The sequence below is a fragment of the Pinus tabuliformis genome, chromosome J (genome assembly GCF_031772625.1).
Source record: "Pinus tabuliformis cultivar Carrire ecotype Pingquan chromosome J, CPIR1, whole genome shotgun sequence".
NCBI classification, from domain to species: Eukaryota; Viridiplantae; Streptophyta; class Pinopsida; order Pinales; family Pinaceae; genus Pinus; species Pinus tabuliformis.
Window position 1 is genome coordinate 499,371,652 of NC_142295.1, and position 22,897 is coordinate 499,394,548.

Here is a 22,897-nt window from a genome sequence, read left to right on the forward strand (position 1 = left end):
AATTTTTCATCCAATGAGTACCCATGTTACATACTTTCAATGGACCCTACTACACGGAAAATTTGAAATACAAGAAAAAAACATGATTGCAATCACGTTTTTCCATGTATTTCACATTTCTTGTTAGTAGGTTCCATGGAAAGTATTCAACACGGGTACTCCTTGGATTCAAAATTAAATTCTGCATCCAATGATTTCTCCCACTCGAAATTTGAGCAAAATCATAGGGAGATAAGATGAAAATAAAAGTTGAAAAGTAGTTTGTTTGTTTGTTTGTTTTTTTTTTTTTTTTCATCTTTTTATCTTTTTACCTTTTTACTCCAAAAATGGTGAATCATCCCCCATGGTTTACATCATCATTTTGAATCCTATTGGCTCTTATAAAGTTTATTTTTGTTGAAATATTTTGTTTTGAGGCCCATTTTTTCCCTCAAAACTTCTCTAATGTCAAAAGTTACAACCTAGTATCCTCGCAGATCAACGGAGTCTCTTGGGTGTGATTCAAAGGAACCCCCCTTATACTTTAAGATCTCATTCCACCTACAACAAAAAAATACCCTACACACAACATCACCAAACAAGCAAGCAATGGCCTTTTCGTAGAGGGTCTATCAACTTAAAAATAGCATATGCAAGCACAAAACATGTTCAAAACATGGATATAGAAAAAGAGCATATTTCTATTAATAAAAAATGAAAGTACATCAAATGTATACCTTTCAACAAATGTGATCCTCTCCTCAAGCTTGTAGCATGGTCTCCTCCTCCCAATAAACAAAATTCTCACTCTATAATGTGGATACTCTCTCTTACCCCTTTCCACTTTGTGATATTTTATAGGCTCATTCTATCCTCCGGGAGACTATATATAGGCACCTAGGGGCTTGAGAAGTTAGGAAACTTCTACAATAATGGACCCCTAGCCAACTCACACACAAGTGGGTTAAGTTGATCTCCTTGGGATTGACATATTCTAGAAACATTTTTCATAATTATGAGCCTTTTCTGAATTATGAAGTAATTATTATCTCATAATTATCATATTTTGGAAAAATAATTATGAGAAATAACTCAATCATGTAATTCCACCCTTTTAACATGAGATAAATCTCACATAAGTAAAAGAAAAGGTGAAAGGGGATGCATTCTAGCTAATAATTGAGGTAAGTTGAACTTGGGTTTCTCTCACTATAATGGAGTGACAAATAGGGTTATAACACAACCACATACTACCTACAACCTATATTTCTTGTAGTAGTCACCCCTAATCCAGATCCATGTTTCAAGGGGATTATTCAAGAAAACTTATCTAGAAATCATGCTCAACACTAGGAGTATGGGAGTTTCTTTGTTATAGGTGGTTTATCAACCCAAAAATACAATTATTTCCTTCATCCAATTTCTTTCTGAAACAAAAGAGAGAGCCCTTGATCTAATTTCTTTCATCGAAAAAAGAGAGTTTTTTGTTTGTGTTTGGATGTCTTTTTATCCTTTTTCTTGCATGTCTCTTCATGTTCCTCATATATCATCTTCAAGATATTTCTTGCTAGCTTCTCATTTGACTAAGTAGTGGTGCCAACTAACACCACTCAAGTTCTTCTTGCTTGTTCCCCTCAAATCGTGCATCTTTGGTCCCACTCTTCAAGCCATTCAAATAAAATTATAATAATTTACAATTAGAGTATAATTACATTACAAAAATCATGGGGAGTATAACATGGGTGTTAAAAACCCCACTTCATTAAGGGGAACACCTTCCTTAGTGTTCTTAGCTACAAAATTCTAAAAAATGCTGAGCTTTATAAACAAATCTTACATCCACTTATTCAAAAAACAAAACATAGGTACAACAAACTTATTTAATCATCCATCTCCTACGTGGATTCATTGGGTCTAAAGTGTTTCTATTGCACCTTGATCTGCATGATTACTCAATTATAGAGTGTGATCTACCTCTAATTTCTAGCCATGTTAGCCACTATGCTCAACCCTCCTTCAAGAAATAAATTCAACTCATTGCTTTCCATGACACACCTAATGCATTCTTGATCCCAATTGGTATGTACATGATTATGTGAAAACCAATTGATCTTTCAAGTTTTGACATCCCCTTATTTGCTTCATCGGTCCCTTGGCAATCTATTTCTTGTTTCATGCAGTCATTTACCTTCCAAGTTCAAGCATCTCCTTCTCCACTTCCTTAGTCCCTTGGGTGATCCATCCCTTGGTAATGATTCGTCATAGAGGAATAATTCTATTAGCCAAGGAATCCCTATTCCTTGCTTTAGTAACAGAACAAATGTGTCATGGCACACCTCATCGTGATTAGTGCATATCACAGGGTTCTAGAGTCACCACAAGAGCCTAGTTTTTGAATTCTTCAACTCCATTATGCTTCAACACACACTAATGTCATTAAGATGAATTTATTTACCTTGCAGTCAACCTCATATACGTGTTGGGAAGTTCACTAATTCTCCTACATCACATACACATATTTCATGAGATATAATCATAAAATTTTAAATCAATTTAAGGCATAGAATAATCATATCAAAACATAACTCAAGTCATTACAAATCAAAACTTCAAACCAAATTAAAGCATAATATTAACAACATTTCTTTAAACTGACAATTAGTAGTTATGTCTATAGCTTATTCTTTGCTTCTTCATTGAGTGGTTTATCACATGAATAAAGCACTCAGTGTTGTGTGTGCTAGACAAGATTTTCATCTAGCTTCATCCTCAACTCCAGCTCACTAGGTGCTTCTCAGCCCCAAGGAAAGCACTCAGTGGTAGTCACACTGCTCCACGTTGTATTTTTATACAACACCATCCTCAAACCCATCTCACTGAATGGTTCTTATCCATAAGGAAAGAACTTAGTGGTGGTCACACTGCTCCACGTAGTATTTTTTCATAGCTCCTAACGGCTTCATCATGCTCACCTCTTAGTGAGCATAGGAATATTTCTTCTCGCACCAACTACTCACCTTTATGGGTCCAGGAAACCCCCATTCTAGGTACTTTACATGTCCAAAGGATTTCTTGCATGAGAACCTATCAGTCACTCACACTTTTGGGCCTAGGAAACCCCCATTCTAGGTAGTATAGCTATCTAAGCTCTTTTCTGCATAGGCCCCTGTCAGTGACTCACCCTTCCAGGCCTAGGAAACCCCCATTTTTTGCAGTTTATCTATCCATGGGATTTCTTGTGTGGGGTAATCATTAGAGTCTTATATCCCAACACAAAATTTTCATGCTCTAATGAAATGTGCATGGAGTCTTAAGGCCAAGTAACATTCTGTTATAGACATTTTTGTGCCTTACAGCATTGAGCATGAAATGTCCATAATCTAAGGGATCCAAAGTCCCTAAATATGTTGTTCCTACCCCTAGAGGAACAAGGCTAACTAACCACAACAATTCACAGAAGTTCTCCACCTGAAACCACTCAAAAACAAGTCAATTCAGGATCATGTCAACTGCTCCACTGAGCATCTGCGCTGAATGTCAACTGCTCCACTGTCTACCTGCGTTGAATGTCAACTCCAACAAAGGCTACCTGTGCTGAGTGAGTTTGGACAAGTGGCAGGCTCATTCCTCAATGTGTCAATGCTCAGGAAGCTTCCAAAATGACACTTGCCTCAGGGAATTCGACTGGTGATGAGTAAGAGGTTCCAAATCTCCAAGTGGAAGCAAGAACCTCCAAGTGGACTCAAGAACTGAGAGAGGGAGAGGACACTAGTCAGATCTCAAGCTGACTCCTCCTCTCTCCAAAATAACTATATATAGATCTCTCCTCCATGAGATCTAGAGGCTGGAATTTTGTTATTGCAAAGAATTGCTGTTGGTTTGAGACTGGAAACATTGGGTGCTTAATGCTTTGAAGGGAGCTGAAGAAGGAATTCCATTCTGTTGGGAAGGAGATGCTGGATTGGAGCCCTCTGGGTTGTATCTCTTCCTGAACCTTGTTATCAATCAATAAAGCTATCTTGGTTTTCTCCTATATACTGGTGTATTTGTATGATTGCATTAGTGTATTTGATTTACTTCTAATCCTGAATCATTTATGAAAATGAATATTTGCCTTTGTGTTGTGTTCTTCTCTTGTCGCAAGTAGCTGTTCTCTTGTCACAGGTAGCTGTTCTCTTGTGATCTCGTGGGAATCAAGTAGCTGTTCTCTTGAGCAAGCGAGGAGGCAAGTAGCTGTGAACACCCAAAGAGAAGAGGATCTAGATCGAGGGACAAACGGAAGACAACGGTAACTCTATCAATCTCCCCTCTTTCACATTTCATAAAGGAAGAAACCAGAATAGCTATATCTGTTTGTTGCTAAGGCACTGTCACACCTTAGGTGGATAGGATCGTCCTGCATAGGCATTTTTCCCCACAACAAATTGGTGACTCCGCTGGGGAGAATTTTTTTATTCATTTCATTGGTGTTTCTGTCATTTGTTTACTTCATAGACTTGACAGCAACAATCGAACTGCATCTTTCCCGGATGCAAAGTAGAAAGTTGCTGCTTTGATCCAGTTGCTGGACTTGTCTATGATCTAAACAATGGATCCACAAATGATTTGATGATCCTTGTGATAGTCTTTAGTACCCTCTCAAAGCATCCCTCTGTTTATACCTTGCTTGTGTTTCTGATTTGGCCTGAAACAGTTGATTTTTGAGCATTTTGTGACCCAGAACCCAGGGGAAACGAGAGTTTCTCCTTCAGCGCAGACACTGTGAAGGCAGTTTGCATTTCAACGCAGGTCCCGTGAAGGCTACCTGCGTTGAATGTCAAAACCACAGTGGTGGACTTGCGCTGAACCAGTTTAGCCTTGTGCAGCTGGGGTTCTCTGCTGTCTGTTGCCCTGTTTTGATCTCTATTTTTTGCAGCCTTTAACCAGCATAGGTACCAGTCTGATAACTCCTTTTCTTTGCTTAGATTCCGCCTCCTTTTTTACAAAAAGACTGTGAATGTTTTTATGTGTTTGTGGCATCATTTACAGTTTTCCTTTGCATGAGTAAAGTAGCCATCCTGTAGCCTTTGATTCAGATCTGATTGATTGTGATCTTGGAAGAGAGTTCATTGGCTGTTTGCAGATTGATTATAGATTTACTTTTGCTTATTGGTTTGAATTTGACTCTTTTGAAGTGTCAAAACAAGTCTTTATTTCGAAAATCGTTAAGTGTTGTAATCTCTTCTATCTTCTCTGATTTCGAAAAAGTGAACTTGTTTGTATTGAACATTTTAAAAGCAAATTCAAAGTTGTACAAAAAGCTTTCTTTGTAGGCATTAATACTAAGAAAGTGGAAAACAAACAGCTGCATTGTGCATTTTGCATTTGATAGTTTGCATGTTGGATTTAGGAAAAGTGCATTAGAGTGTGCTGATTGCTTTTCGAGAAAAGATAGTGTCTTTCTTTTCCCTTAGTAGCTAGGATTTTCAAAGTTGAAAAGATAATAAAGCTTGCTTATCATCTTTAGACTGCATTTAGGAATTTGTATCATACATCTCGTGGTGAACCTTGAAAGGAAAACTTTAAAAAGATCAACCTAAAATAAACTGAATGAACCTAACAACGCTTTGCAACATAACACACAACATAGAGGTCTAGGCTAGAGACGTGTTCCGGCGTCGTTAAGCCTAGTGACTGTCGATCTCGTGGAAGGTGGGTGATTCCTCCTGAGGGACGATAGCGCTAGTACGGATTGTGCTCCCACGTACCGTCGCGTATATATTGGGAGACCCCTATAGGCATATATCTTTTATCCTTAGGAAGTCGTGTCGTCCGCCCTACTGATCGCAATGCAGTGAACACAGCATTCATGAAGATCGACCGCCCGTACCTTAAAAAGTATTCTGCGGTTTTGCGAAAAGTTTGGCACACCCTCTGCCTAGATCTCCAGAGCAGTTTCTTTTGGCCTTTCTCAGACTCTATAATAGAAAAAGTCCATCCGAGCATTTGTCACTTCGGGCTCGTTAAAACATCGAAGGAGACTAGAGTCATCTTTAGCTTTTTCTCGACTCTTTAAAAGTGAAAAAGCAAGTTGTGTCTAAAGCGTCGTTAACAATTTATTTTAAACGGAACAATCACCCTTTAATCCTGCGTTGATCTTTAGGTTGAAAATATGGAGCACACCAACCAAGGAGTTCCCCTTGGTGGAAATCCTAGTCCCTTCTCCTCTTGGGGAGATGTTGGTGCGCCCCACATGGCCACATTGTCGCTTCCAGGACTGACAATTGGCCTACCAGTTTGGCTCTTTTCAACCAATGTCGTTCAGAATACCTCCATTCCTGAACAGTTGAGTCAACAGTTAGATCAGACAAGAGTTGCCTCCCAGCCTTCCACTTCATCTTCCTCCCCTCCTTCCTCTTCGTTTGATGGAACTGGTCAAACAAAAAACTGGGTTCCTAAGGAGAAGAAGGAGAAGAAGAAGAAAGAAAAGAAGAAGAAGGAGCATAAGGCGACTGGGGGCAAACAAATGTCATCTAACAAAAATCCACACACAACACTCGTAAGGCCTAAATCGCCATGCGTCATATGCAAGGGAGACCACTTCCATAGAGATTGTCCCTGTATCCCCCGGATACTAAGGGACTGGTCCCCCCGTTTGCACAATTCGGTAGCATCGACCTCTGATAGCCATGTCGACTGCTCACCATCAACTAGTGGGAGTGAAGCCCCAGGACAGAGCGGGAAAGCTAAATTTCCCTGCAGACTGTGTGAAGGCGATCACGCCATTCACCGTTGTCCCTTCTTAGACGAAGCAAAAAGAGTTCTGGAAGATCGCCCGATTTTACGAGCGCATCTCCCTCCTGGATATCAAAGACTCCTACCAAGTCCCTCACTAGTTGAGAACCCGGCTGACCCGCCCAGGTGGTCAGCCGAAGCACCTGTCATTGAAGATGAACCATCTGAATCCATACCTGACGAAAGTCTAAAGGTTGAAACGGCAGTTGACCCGGTTTTGCCTTCAGAGGATCTATCTTCGAATGACACCATCACAGAGGAGAATAAAGACGACACCGTCCAGATTCTCTTCATCAGCACTGACTCTGATGATCAAGGGGGCAATGCCACCATTCCTTTATCGCAAGAAGGAAGTTCGTCAGAGCGATATCCGGCCATATATTCGGTCCCACCACCAAGCAACCTAGTTGTGTCCTTTGACTGGAACCAACTAGGCAGACCCCGGTTGCCAGCCAGTATACCATTCAGAATTATTTGTCAAATATACAGAATGGTAATGGCTGGCACTATCATTGATGAGGGGGCATCTGTGAGTATCCTTTCCTTTATTGCTTGGCAAGCGCTTGGTTCGCCAGCGCTTTTGCCTGAGATGATAAGTCTATCGGGCTTTGATAAAGGAACCAGTCGACCTTTAGGGATCCTCCCCAATGTGCCTATAACATTGAAAGGGAAGACCGTTCAAATGAATGTGATGGTCGTTCAAGGACCCTTGGATTATAACCTACTCCTTGGACGAGACTATATATATTGCATGGGAGCTATAGTCTCCTCACTCTTTAGAGTAATGTGTTTTCCGCATGAAGGAAGAATGGTCAAGCTCGTAGACCAACTTTCATTCCCTGGATCACGCATCGCAAATAGTCATGTACCATCCCTAAATGGTCTATTCACGCAAGAAGTGTCTCAACCCACGGTCCGTCCTCCTGATGAGCGCGAGTAATCCGGGAGGATATGACTGGAACCCAGGGGGCATGCATCCTGGCCTGCTTCGGCAGGAAAACTTTGGGTATAGGGTAGGTTTCCGCGGGAGAATATGACTAGTCCGTACCCCGTCCGTGGTTGGAAGAGGGGTTGTTCTGGAATAGGATTCTTTTGTCAAAGTTACGTGTTTGGCGCCAGAGTCATTCACCCTTGTCTATTTCGGTAGACATTGCCGAGGAAGTGTTTTGTTTGAAAGAGTAACGAGACAATCTTTGGGTAACCTGAAAGAGGTAGGCCTCTCCCGGTAAAACAAATGTTTTATCTGCAAATTGAGGGGTAACCTTGAAATCGTACTTTATACATGGGGGCATGCAAACCTTTCGGAGTGCAAGCAAGGGGCAACTATTTATTTTTTAAATTTTTAGAACCTCCAAGTGGACTCAAGAACTGAGAGAGGGAGAGGACACTAGTCAGATCTCAAGCTGACTCATCCTCTCTCCAAAATAACTATATATAGATCTCTCCTCCATGAGATCTAGGAGGCTGGAATTTTGTTATTGCAAAGAATTGCTGTTGGTTTGAGACTGGAAACATTGGGTGCTTAATGCTTTGAAGGGAGCTGAAGAAGGAATTCCATTCTGCTGGGAAGGAGATGCTGGATTGGAGCCCTCTGGGTTGTATCTCTTCCTGAACCTTGTTATCAATCAATAAAGCTATCTTGGTTTTCTCCTATATACTGGTGTATTTGTATGATTGCATTAGTGTATTTGATTTACTTCTAATCCTGAATCATTTATGAATATGAATATTTGCCTTTGTGTTGTGTTCTTCTCTTGTTGCAAGTAGCTGTTCTCTTGTCACAGGTAGTTGTTCTCTTGTGATCTCGTGGGAATCAAGTAGTTTTTCTCTTGAGCAAGCGAGGAGGCAAGTAGCTGTGAACAGCCAAAGAGAAGAGGATCTAGATCGAGGGACAAACGGAAGACAACAGTAAGTCTATCGATCTCCCTTCTTTCACATTTCATAAAGGAAGAAACCAGAATAGTTGTATCTGTTTGTTGCTAAGGCACTGTCACACCTTAGGTGGATAGGATCGTCCTGCATAGGCATTTTTCCCCACAACACATTCTAACATGCTCCCTGCACTATTCATGGAGTCATATAGTCAAGGTCTCGGTTATGAATTACTCCCATGAGGTAAATAGAGTGCGATATGTCAAAATTGCTTCATATAAATCTTCTTCCTAAGCTTCTAGCTCCATCATGCCACCTATGTCATAAAATTTTAATTTATTTCATGAGATACACTCAAAATTTCAAACCAAAAATATTAATTTCTCAATCCTTGCTTCATCCAAAATCCTAACATCATATTATGATACTTTAATCAAGTTGTTGGCTCCTTTGAAGGTGGTGTTAATCTATCATGGGGCTTTATTTCCCACCATTTCAACATGTTGCATGCAACCTGATCTTTCAATTAGCCAAAACTTGTCAATTTTCATACATACATATATAATTACCTAAATTCACAAAGCCCGAATTGACTTTGGTATGTTACACCCATAACAATTCTATCACTTTGGTTTAGATAAAATGAAATTTTACTATACAAGTTTATCACATTTATTTTAAGTATTTCATAATGTAATTAAATATCTTTCAAATAGAATAATAATTTAGGACCAATAAATGCATGTCTCTCAATTCATTAACACTTTAGTTCACCATTTCAATCAGCAACCATTGCAAAATTCATTGCAATATTTCATACCAAAGGTTCCCCGCCTTCATCATTCCACTTGTTGGTATCCATGCAATGATGCACAATTTGGAAACAACATCTTTTCAATTTTAGCTGAAGTATTTCCTACCAAACTCCTTCATTTTTTCCTCTTTACATAGGCTCGCCACTATCTTCATTTACTTGGTTGCCATTCCCAGTGTTTTCAGCTAAATTTTTTTTAAGGGTCCAACTAGCTTATGATATTCCTATTGTCTACAATGATTAATAGTCCTTGAAATGGACTTAGCATTACACACATTTTCCATAATTTCACTAACTTAGCTATTTATGGATTTCAATGAAAGATTCATAAAGGAGTTTTCATTTTCATTCATATCTAGCATGCCCTCATCCATGCTAACCACATGTTGTCAATTTCCATCCTTTATTATTTTCATTCATGCATAAAACAAAAGTCAAAAGAATCAAGATAAACACAATAATAATGTAGTTAACAACAATAGGTCAATTTGCACACCGACCCAATGTATATTCCATGTGGCATGGAATCCATTAAATAACTTCACTATGCTACCCACAACATGGAAAATACAAATTCCATTTTCATACCATTCACATAATGATCATATTTTAAGGATTAACCACTTATCTAACTATTATGATGGCTCTCAACCAATGACCTTTTGAACCAAAATGTATCATTATACCTTCATGCATTTTCTCTTATTCATAAAATAAAGAATGCATATAACATCCATGCAAAATTTTAGTGAAGAGAACTCCCTTATGTTATCATTTTCATGGTTGTTATATTGCTTCACATTATGTTCAAGTAGACTCATCCAAGTCCATTTTAGTTGTTCTGTCATCTTCTTCTACCCTATGAATTCTATTTATATTATTCATAAGGGTTAGCTAAGATATTGCACTTCTAGTTGGGTTCTACCTCATCTCTTCTCCATAACTCCTCTTATTTCATTTCCCCAAACTCAACAACCACCAAGACCAAAACATAAAGACAATAATAAATAAGAAGAAAATAAAAATAAAAATATCACAACAACAACAACTAATAACAACACTAACAACATGGCCATGCTTAAGGTCAATAGTAAAAAAAATAAACATAATATGAAGCCAACCAATAAAATAGAAGACAAATAAAATGTTCATTAATCCATAAGAACTCAATCCCGTGAGTTTTGGTATTTAGTTTTTCCCTCACCAACACCACACACACAGACAAACACAAAATCAGACTAAGTCTTTTCCAAGGTTTTATGGCAACCTTAAAATTTTAACATCCCTTGAAATAGCTCCTAGAGGGATCTACTCTTTCAGGGGAACTTCCCATTTCTTGTTCATGATGCACTTGGTGTTGGGAACGGGTCCCCTGGGGTCGATTTTGGGGTTAAAAACCCAAGTTTTTGGGCAGAAAGCCTGAATTTTGTATAAAGAAATGAAAATTCTCTGCATTTTGTGATCGCGGAGTGCGAAGATATCCAGAGTCAAAAAGGGTTCCCACCCTTAGTTTAGATAGGTTGTGTCAACTTGATGAGATCCGCCCTTGGTCCGCGAACCATGGGATTATATAAAAAGTAGGTCTTAGAGGAGTCTAAGTCAGTTTTTAGTTAAGTAGAGTTGATGGAGATAAATTCATTGATGAGTCTATAAAGAGCTAAAAGCGAGAGTCTTAGCATAGGAAAGAGGTTGTACAGTTGAGTGTGCAGAGGCCTAGGGTAGAAGTCCACAACTAAGTTCGTGGACCCTTTCAACTGTGTGCGCAGGGTAGTCAAAGTCTGTACTGAGAATCTGGATCATCAATAAAGAAGAGTATTATGAAATTACTGTGTATTTTACTTCTGTCAACTGCATGTAATTATGTTATGTTAAGCACTGGTTTTATGTTTTATTGCTAAATTGATGCATGAATCTATATGTTTTCCTTTTTTATATGAACGCAAGTAGAGATATATGTTTACGCAAATATAATCTAAATTGCATGGTATAATTAGCAAACACTTAAGATAATTCAGAGAACTATACAACAAAGTAGTTACAGAGGCGCATAAGTGCCGAGATCACTTGTGAGGGTTACGCGAAGGACGATGGCATACCTTTGCGAGGTTCTGAAAGACTAATAGAGAAGATAAGCCCTAAAAGCTTATTGATCTATGATAAGACAAAGTTGAGGAATAAAAATGACATCACAACCATATTAGGGTGTGGAAACTTGGGTCTAGCATCCCCCCATACTGCTTCGGGTGAGACTTCAGTCCACGCTCTGTGGATTGATCCCGAAAGGGCCAGTAGTGTAGAAATTTGGTTGGCTGAATAACGCTAAACCTAGGTCAGACCCATCAAGCCAAAAAATGGTTCTATTTCCCAGACTGGGATCTGCATAACAAGATGTGTGATGGCACATCATTGAAATCCAACTAAGAAAGAGATTGAAGACTGGTTGGATAGAAAGATCCACGAATTCGCGGTGGAAGAAAACAGGAATCCACAATTGATGAAAGATCAATGGTTAGATAGATATATGTACATAGAGATACACGAAAAATTCTTATGTTCTTTCCCTGTTGAATTATACGAGTGGATCACAAAGTTGGTAGACGACTAGGGAAGGTGGGGGCTTGACAATCCGATTGTCTAGACCCCGGAGTTAGTGCAGAGATTGGAAGCCTATGAAGATAAGTTCATGCACTTTGGCGATCATTGGCTCGACTGTATCATAGGAGGGTTTGTGACAAAGTTTGTGGTTGATACTTCGGTCAGCTACAATGAAGTAGAGTGCACTTCTTCAAGGGGCCGCGAGGTAAGTATTTGAAATGATTAAATACCTAGATTAAGATGCTCTTGTGTGAAAAGTGGGTCATGCAGTTACCTTGATGTTTGGAGCTATGCGAAGTGGAAGGTCTTTTAGGGACAGAGGAAGAAAAGGTCCTGAGTATAGCCCACTGATTGAGCCTCCTCTTAGTGACGATGAAGGAGAAACACAGGCTTCTCCACTGAGTGTTATTCAGTTGATAAGACAAGGGTTCTCACAAATACCTACACCACCTCCATCCTCACCTCCACCGCTTACCCCATCACCCACACCGCCACCACCCCCACCACTGTTCAACATGGTGAACTCCGTAAAGTTACCTGTATTCAAGGGCAAAGGAAATAAAGATCTAAACTAGTTTTGGTTCATCGCGAAGGCCGTATGGGAAGCTCAACATATCACGGATGATCAAATGAAGAAAGAAACATTAGTTAGTGCTTTGTAGGACCACGCACTAATGTGGTACATTAAGTACAGTACTAATAACCCGATGTCCACATTGGTAGATACCCAGACTGCCTGAATAGGGAATTCAGTAGACCTAAGTCTCAAGCGCAATCCATTGTGGGATTCAAGTAGATCATGATGAATCCTAGGGAGACACTCTGGGATTTGGATCAAAGATTGAAGTGTACAATCCATGAAGCCAACATGATCCTAACTGATGGGTAGCACCACGAATGGTTTGTGGCCTTTCTCCTACCCCACCTAAGGGTTGCACTATCACAATAGAAGATTGGTACCCAGGCGGAAGCTCTGGAAATCGCGATGAGACTACACGAGACACGAATGTAGGATGCTAATCTGGGGGTTCATCAAATTCACGAGCAGTTGCAGAACCTTTGCCTCGAAATGCAAAGCCTGAAGAAAGATAGAACAACTCGATCAGAGTCGCACAAAGAAGTATGGTGCCTGAAATGCAAAGGTCAAGGGCATGACAAGGATCACTGTCCAGTCTTTGTGAATTATGTTGTAGTAGGGGGACCAATGCCTCTAAGGCTAAAGGCTGCAGCAGGACTAAGTACAAGGCCCGCGTTATGGTGTGCTATATGCCAGGTAGCTAGGAAACATGCAACTGACAATTAACATTTGCTGCAGAAATTCATATAGACACCACAACAACTCTTCTGCAATTTTTGTCAATGAGTAGGTCACGATGAGCACAATTATCATAGTTATGAATTAATGATGGACAAGACACCTACATACAGGGTGAAGGCATAAACACGGCCTTCGAACCAAGGTGCTGGAGGAGCATGAGGTGAGTATCAGGGGCGTGGCCGAGGCCGAGGTCGAGGAGGACTTGGTAGAGGCCGAGGGCAGCTTATTTGTTACAATTATGGAGGACCAAGATCCTATGCAAGAGACTGCCTGAATATGACACAACTGTCAGGCCACTATTGTACTCAGTTTGACCATGCGACTGAGGATTTCCCTATATTGTTGGCTAAGATTAGTGAAAAGGGGGCACAGCCTTCGCATCCAACTCAGAACCTGCATATGATGAGGGTTGAGCCTTGCGAGGAAGACCCTAAGGTAAACATTATGTTGTGGAGTGGAACGACGACTACTGAGGATAAGGAGAAGTAGCTTGCAAAGGGTGAGTGGGTGCACAAAACACCAGAAAAGGAGACTGATTTTGATCTAGAACGAACAAAAGAAACATTTATGGAATCAAAGAAGAGTTTCGCTAAGGCCTCTACCTCAGGAAGTCAGGAGAAACCGGTTGAAGAAATGGACCCATCCATGATTACCACATTCTTGGAGACTTGCATGAAACTACTATGTGATAGTAAGGCTATGAAGGGACTACATGAACTGATCAATTCATGGACTAGAAATGAAAACGCTACTGGAAAACCATGGATAGTCAAGAAGCTTGGTAAGCATAAGGTGAGGATTGAACGTGAGATAAGACTCACCGCGAAAATAGGGGAATACGAAATTGACCAAGTTATCTTGGATCTGGGGTCTGACATGAATGTTTTTGTGAAACAAACATGGGAAAGAATGGGGAGACCTGCACTCCAATGGTCTCTGATCCAGTTAAGAATGGTGAATCAACAGAGAATCATCCCAATGGGAAGGTTGTAGGGGGTAATAGTTGACATTGAAGGTGCGAGCACACTAGAGGATTTTGAAGTAATAGAGACTGTGGATGATAGAAATCCATACCCAGCACTGCTTAGGATAGATTGGGCCACTGACATGAATGGGGTAGTCAACCTGAAGAAGCAAAAGATAATACTTGAGAAGAAATCACTCCATGTAGTGGTGCAACTGGATCTTGCAAAAGGACCGCGCTATACAGAACCGGTCCACGATTATGAAAGTGATGACGATTTGGACCAGATTTACAAGATAACGACGCGAGAACAGAATTGGGTGAATCTAACAGCAGACGAACTTATTGCATGGGACCACGATAATTCCTGTACATCAGACTTAGACGAAGAACTGGAGCACTAACAGTACTGACTGCATTAAGTATCTATGTTGCGCTATAATATGATGACCAAGTCATTGTGTTGCGTATCATCAGAGGTAAGAAATCTTCCTCACTATAATGGCTTAAATGACATTGATTGCTTTTTGGATGCATTCGAAATGGAAGTGCCCAAGAAGAATCACTTCTAGGCATTAAATTGGGTGTTGCGCGCTACACCCGCAAGTTGGTGGGGTACACACAAGCGTAGTTTTGAGGATTGGCTCGAATATAGAAGGACGATGAGGATATGCTTTGGCCACCTAAAGGTACGACTAACAGAAAAGTATGATGGGAGGAATGATCCACGTGATCATTTATCCAAATGGACTAAAGTATATGGAGTGAAGCCTTAGCTAAAGTGTGTCCATCTGTTTTGTCATACCTTTGATGTTATACCAATTAATTGGTACTTGGAGATAGAACTCCGTCATGCCACTGAAGAATGGGATGTTTTATGCCAAGGATTTCTGCTGATGTTCAGTTTTTATGATGGATTTGAATCCATCAATGAAGCATTGTAGGAGGTTAAGATAACTATATTTAGGATTCCAAGGGATCCTCTAGACCTGATTCAACCTAATTGGACTAGCCAGATGAGCCACGCGCTAGAGTGTTACAATGTAACAACAGAAGAAGAAGACGAAGACGAAAGAAAGATTAATATCCCAAAGACTAAAGGTCACTGCTGAGTTGAAGGACCATAGGTAGAGAACCTAGACATAATTGAGCCACTCAAGACCAAGTAGGTGAACATTGGCACAGAGGAAAAATCAAATTTTGCAAAGATTGGGGACTATTGGGATGACACGACAGTAGACAAGGTCGTCAAACTTCTCCATAAATATCAAGAGTTATTCCCCATGAAGTTTTCCAATATGAAAGGAATTATAGGAGACCTAGGTGTCATGAAGATCGCCCTTAAACCAGACGTGAAACCTGTGAAACAAATACCATACTACCTCAATCCGAAGTATAAGGAAAGGGTCCGCATTGAGTTAGATAATATGTTCACGGTAGGTATCATTGAACTGGTGGAAGAATCTGACTGGGTAAGCCCAATAGTGGTTCAAGAAAAGAAGCAAAAGGAAGAAATAAGGATATGTGTAGATCTAAGGAAGTTGAATGATGCCTGCATGCATGATCCCTTCCCATCCCCATTCACCGATGAGGTCCTGGGTAATGTTGCCAGCCAAGAAGCATATTCATTCACTGATGGGTTCTCTGAGTACCATCAATTCAAGATTGCTCCAGAGGATAGAAGTAAGACAAACTTCGTGATTGAATGGGGATGCTTCCAGTATACGGTGATGCCTTTTGGGCTGAATAACACAACAGTGATATTTTCGCGCGTATTCATCACGACATTCCAGGATTTTATTCATAAATTTCTGGAAGTATATTTCAATGATTGGACAGTGTTCAAACTGGAAAAGTGCCATGTGGCAAGTCTGCGCGTGATTCTAGATACATTCCATAGATACTAGAGCACGCTCAATCTGAAGAAATGTTTATTTTGTGTCCCTTTTGGGATCATGCTAGGAAATGTGGTATGCAGACAAGGCTTGATGGTAGACCCAACTAAGATTATGGTCATAATCAACTTGGAGGTGCCAAGGAGTGTGAAACAGTTGTGCCCAACACTGGGGCATATGGGATACTATAGGAAATTCATCATGAGCTATGCCAAAATTACTGCGCCGATGGAAAAATTGTTAAAAAAGTATGTTACATTCTATTGGAATGAAGAATGCCATAAGAGCTTGGATGTGCTGAAGGAGAAGATGGTCACCATGCCGATCTTAGTCTTCCTAGATTTGAAGAAGGAATTTCATGTGCATGTGGGGGAATCATGTATTACATTGGGAGTAGTACTGACATAGGCCAATGAAGGGGACTTGGATCATCCTATAGCATTTTCAAGTAGGAAGATGTCCAAAGTGAAGAAAAAATATTCCACAACAGAGCACGAAGGCTTAGATATGGTGTACGTTCTCCTAGGAAGAACACTTTAAGATGTATACGGACCATTCCACGTTGAATACCTAGTCAACAAGACTATGTTAGGGGGAAAGATATGCAAGTGGTTGTTGTTGTTCCAGGAGTATGATTTTGAAGTTATTGTGAAACCAGGACATTTGAATACTGGACCAGATCATTTGTTGTGCATCGAAACGGGAGAGGAACCTACTAATTTGGAGGAGGGGCTATCTAACGCACAGCTCTTTGTAATGCACGTTGCGGACAACCACTTTGAAGATATTATACACTTCCTAACAACAGGTACGGATCCAGAAGGATATACAAGCCAATAGAAGAAGGAATTGGTGGTGTGCACCGTAGACTTTTCTGTCATTGCAAGGCACTTGTACAAAATGGGATCAGATGAAATATTGCAATGTTATGTGCCATAGTTTGAATGAAACAACATCTTTACTGAGGCTCATGACGGAGCTGCAGGAAGTCATTATGTAGGAAAAGAAACAATGCAGAAGATTCTACGCGCTGGGTTATGGTGGCCAACCTTGCATAAAGATTCAAAAGCATATTGTAGGGCATGTGACACATGCCAAAGGATGGGAAAACCCTCGCGCAGGGATGAGCTACCACTGAATCCACAGGTATCACTACAACCCTTTGAGAAGTGGATGATTGACTTTATATGACCAATTCAACCTCTAGGGAAGAAGACGGGTGCACGATACATCATCACTGTGACTGAATATTTAACTTGATGGGTGGAGGCACAGTGTGTGAAAGACTGTAAGAGCATGACAACAACAAAATTTATCTTTGAGTCCGTACTAACAAGGTTCGGCTCTCCAAAAATTCTAATGAGCGATCGTGGTACGCATTTTATCAATGAGACGATCATCATGATGACAAAGGAGTTTCAGGTGTACCATCAGAAGAGCACTCCCTATCATTCACAAGATAATGGGATGGTAGAAGCATTTAATAAAATATTGGAGAGTGCACTCACGAAGGTTTGCAATTAACAAAGAAATGACTAGGATGTTCGCAAACTTGCGGTGCTATGGTCTTATAGAACGACTTGCAAGAAGTTGATTGGACAAACACCATTCAGACTGATTTATGGTGTGGAAGTTGTGATCCCGATGGAGTACATTGTACCTAGTCTGCACATAGCATCATTCACATGAATGGCAGATCACCGAGACCTGGAGAAGAGGTTCGCATATCTAATAGAGCTTGAAGAAGATAGATTTCTAGCTGGATTCCATCAATAGGTTCAAAAGGAGCGCAAAAAGGCATGGCACGATCGGCAATCAAATTGTGCACCTTCAAGGTAAATGATCTCATTTTGTTATATGCCAGCAAGTTTGATAAATTTCCAGGGAAATTTGGGATGTTTTATCACTTGAATGTTCTATAGAAGTTATTAGAAGAAAGAAAATGGCTGAGGTAACTGCAAACCAACTTTTGGGCATAGGTTCTGGCCAACCTAAGCTAAGAGAGGGCTCTCTCTATATGATTTAGCTTTTTTTGCTAGGATTTTAAGCTAGTTTTTAATGTTCAGGGGGTTTTTATTTGTATTGAAGATTGAGTGGTGGGATCCTTAAATCAGATGGATAGAATGATGTCTTTAGACCATTGGGCTATGGAGTCAATAGAAGGGCAGGAGAATTGGATCAACTCACTAAAGGGAATGTTCAGAGGGAAATCTAGCTGAGTAAAATGCAGGTCTTTGGGGCAAGGGGTTGAAATGGTCTTAACTAGGGTGAGAGAGAAATTAAGAATTATCATACCGAGATTTAAAAGAGGAATAGAGGGTAATCGGAAACAAAGGGCAATTAAGAATCCTTTACTATAGATTATAAAGAAACAACCTAAACTAAGAAGCAATTAAGAATTCCTTAACTTAGATATTAGTTCAAAACATTTATTTGCCTAGCTATTAAAACATAGTGTAATTAAACAAATTTTGAGATAATATTCCAGTTATAGAATTCAGATTCAGATATACATTAAAGATTGTGGAAAAACATTAAGAAAGATAACAACAACGTGAGAAAATACTTGTCTGCACTTTGCTCAACAAATGAATCCTTTGAAATATCTTGTCTTTATTCATCAATCCAGCTTGTTGGCTCAGTCAATGATCCAATAGCTTTATAGTCTTTTGATCAAGAAGTCTATAGAAATGTATAAGAATCCACACTACATACTTCGAACTGCGAAGTATTTATACAAAAGTTTTATTGCAAAATATCTCAAGCTAACTTGAGATTTAATCTAGGAAATAAAAATATCTTCTTGCAAGAAGATAGAGACAACTACTGAATTGCTTTCATGTTGTCCCATTTAATGTGGTATTGCTGTCCTTTATGGTTTTTTTTTAGCCCTTTATGCTCTTTTTTGTTTGGATCTTTCACGCTAGAGGCTTCATTTACTTCAGGCTTTCATCTGATACACTTTGATGCTGATACTCTTTGACTTTGATGACCCGTCAATATCCTTTACTGTGTTTTTCTTTTACTGTAATTTTAACCTTTTCACTGTGTATTTCAACAGTAAATTATTTAGTTTTTTATATGTGTCAGCATTTGGTAGTTGGATATTGGTCAACTTTCTACATGTTTTATCTGTTTGTCTTCTAACTGCATACTCTATCTGGTTCCTCTGTTTTGATAGTCAATGTTTCTATGTGAATGTTTCCTTATTTGTTACGTGTATAATTGTATTCTTCTTCTTAATATAGGCTTTTTAATAGATTTCCTTTCGAGTCTTGGAGTAAACAAGTTTTGTGACTAGTATCAGAACTATTTATCCAAGCTCTAGTCTTCTGCAAAATACAACAATTTTTCAATAAAGCACATGTTGGAAAGAAAGGCAATTGTTGTCTTTATTGCACAAGAATGTCTAGAGAAGGAGTCATGGCAATGTTTTGAAAGCAATCGGAGGTCAAATTGTGTTGTAGAGGTTTAGGGTGGCACTGAAGGTTTTGATAGGTTTTATTGTGAAACAGGTCAAAGGAACGAAAATCAGGGTTTTCAGGGTTTAATGAGAAACTTTTTAAATTTGGCGTAGAAATTCATATTATGAACAATAGGTGGTTTATCGAGTTGGCAGGGAGGCGGTTTCCTAGGTTGTCGCACCACTTATGAGGGTCAGGCGGTATTAAGAAGAACTCACCCGATCTACCCCAGCAATTGACACGTAGCCTTTGGGGTTTGGGGGAAAACTGCTTTATCGGGCGGGTTATGATCATCCATTGGGAACCGCTGATATGGCTGTGGATCGTTGAATGAGGGGGATGGTGATTTGATGGTACTCGGGTGAGGGAAGTGCATGGGTGATAAAAGCATGGGCTTTGGGGGGGCCCAGAGCTTTAATCCTTGGCGGATTTGGATTTATTAATATGTTAATGATGGGTTAAAATGATCAGGTGGGGCTTAATGAACGGGTTTAATTCTTTGGTAAAGGTCGAACGTCAGGTGAGCCTGATATGGCTATGCATCGTCGGATTTGGCGTAGATGATTGGATAGTAGTCGGGTGGTGAAAAAGCATGGATGGGATGGGGAAAAAGTTTAGGGGTCCTGAGGCTTTAATCACAAGTGGTTTGTGATTAATTCAAGGTTAATGAGGGGATTTGTTTGTTTTGTTGGGATAAGGGGTAAATAGTACAGTTTTTATTAATACTAAGGGTAGGGGGTATTTAGTTATGGAATTTAATTAATATACGAGAAAAGGTTTTAAGGGATTTATATAATTTAAAAATTAATATGAAATTTGATGGGCGAAGTGGGTATTCCCCTAAGTAAAAAGGTAATGTTTGTGCACTTCATACACTCAATACTTAGGATAAGATTTTTTTGTGGGTTTTTGGAATGAAATAGGGTTTACATGGGGGTTTTCACTTTTCCTAGGAAAATGAAGTTTATCCTTAGGAAAAGGGGTTTTATTGGGGAAACAAAGGGGGAATGAATTGTATGAAGGGGATTCGAGCAATTGATGTCCATAAGTCATTAAGCTAAAGGTCCGGTCCCACCAAAAGTCAGAGAAATGCTCTAAGCCTCTTTGATTTGAAGTATTTAAAGTACTAGAACATACTTGTGGATAGGAAATTAGTAAGTAAGGGGAAAATGAATGAGGGGGAGTTAATCATATTAATTTGTAATCCTCTGCTTTTGCTTCCATAGTTGATCATACATATTGAAATATGTGACTAAGCATGATGCATGTGTTCTAATCCAATCAACTTTGAACTTTCACAACCTTTCTTCTACTTACCCCTTTCTTACCCTAACATGTTTTCTTCATTTCTTTGGGTGCATTTAGGCTAGCAAACCCTTATCCTATATTTTTTTTTATAAAACAAACTATATATTTCTAACCTTATATCATCCAAGGGCTTAGATTAATCTTATGAGATCCTTTTGTTTTCTCTATCTATCTATGATCTGCCAAGATTAAACTGTTTGGTTAGATTTTATTCTCTAACTAAAAACATAAAATTCAAAGCATTAAATAACCAAGATTAAACAGTTTGATTACCATGGATTGTGGCATGAATAACAAGCTGCATACAATCATTATTATGCATAAAAGTAAATAGTAGTGGTATTTAGACTTGCACACTTTCATGGTCTCTTTTTGTTTTTGGGGTTCATATATTTTCATTTTTTTTACCTTCTCTTATTCCTTTTGTCCTTTAATTTTTCTTTAGGACATACCCTCTTTACATTTTTTATTTTTTAATATGGAAAACATTTCCAAAAAGAAAAGGTATGTACAATATTACATTGCTTAACCTTAATCATTCAAAATTATGACTCCTATTGGTATAGGAACCTAACAGGATGCATTGGTTGGGGTCCTATGTCATAAAGGAGAATATATATGGTGGAGTAGTTCAGTTGGTAAAATTGAATGGAGAACCATTCCCAGGATGGGTGAATGGCAGCCGATTGAAGCCATACATCGGTGATCCAGCTAGATGACTACATGATGGAATCACAACCTTAGTGCTCTAGGCAACTGAAAGGAAGCATGAGACTATAAACTACACTGCCCAGGTTGGGGAGCTGCACGATTAGGGAACTACACGGAATGAACAAATGTCATAGTATCAACAGACATACACAAAGATTTGTGCTATCCAAGAAGGGACCGGGCAGGGCAGCCAGAAAGTGATCGTTATGGTCACTTTTGATGACTTGATAGTCAGAAAATGGCCAAATGGAGCGAGGAGGGGGGGGGGGAATTTAAGTCAGAATTTAAGGGAAAGATCTATGAAAATCTTCTTCCAATCCATCATTTATGAATGACTTATGGTGGGAACAATCGGATTTGAATCTGAAAATGCCTATAAATTACAGATGGCTTCCCAGCGAAAAACACTTGGCATTTTAAGACTTCAGGTATTAAGATCTTAGGCGCGTATGAACCCTGAGATCTTTGAAGCCCTGATAGCAAGTTCAATATTTGGGAAGTTTCCAACAGAGATGCAAGTGTTGTTGTCTAGCATAATTTTGGTGCCTGTAGAAACCATGAGTGTAGGAGAAGCAATGGCAGCCGAAGGAACTACCCCAAAGGTAGTAATGGCAGCTGAGGGAGCTGCCTTGGAGGTTGGAAGTGTATAAGTACCAGCAGAAGTGCCTAAATCCCTGAGGACACATAGACCGAGGCCTACACCGACCAAGGAGGGTCCATAACCAAAGAAGGACAAGCAAAAAGCACAACAATAGGTGCACGCATCACCTAGAAAGAACCCATAGACTGGAAATCCCATTGCATAGGAAAAGGGTAAGGTGATTGACCTAGAGCCTGAAGCCAAGGTTGAAGAACTCCATGTGGACGTAGATGATATTGATATGGAGGGGGTAGAGGATGTTGATGTGGAGGGGTCTGACCCCATTTCTAAACTGCCCAATTACACTCCTCCGTGCAGAGGCAAGACAAAGGTTCCGAAGGATATTGATGAAAGTAAGCTTACACTACACACCTCCTTACTACCAGACCAAATTGTCTTTGAAGATCCGCACCTGGGACGCATCCCCCTTTTAAAATTGGAGGACTAGGATTTGGCTGATGTAGAACATTTCCCTCATTTAGCAACAGACCAACTCATGCACCGCGTCTTCTACAAAGACTCTGGTGTGACCATGCTGGAGCCAAGAAAGTGGGTGAAAGGGG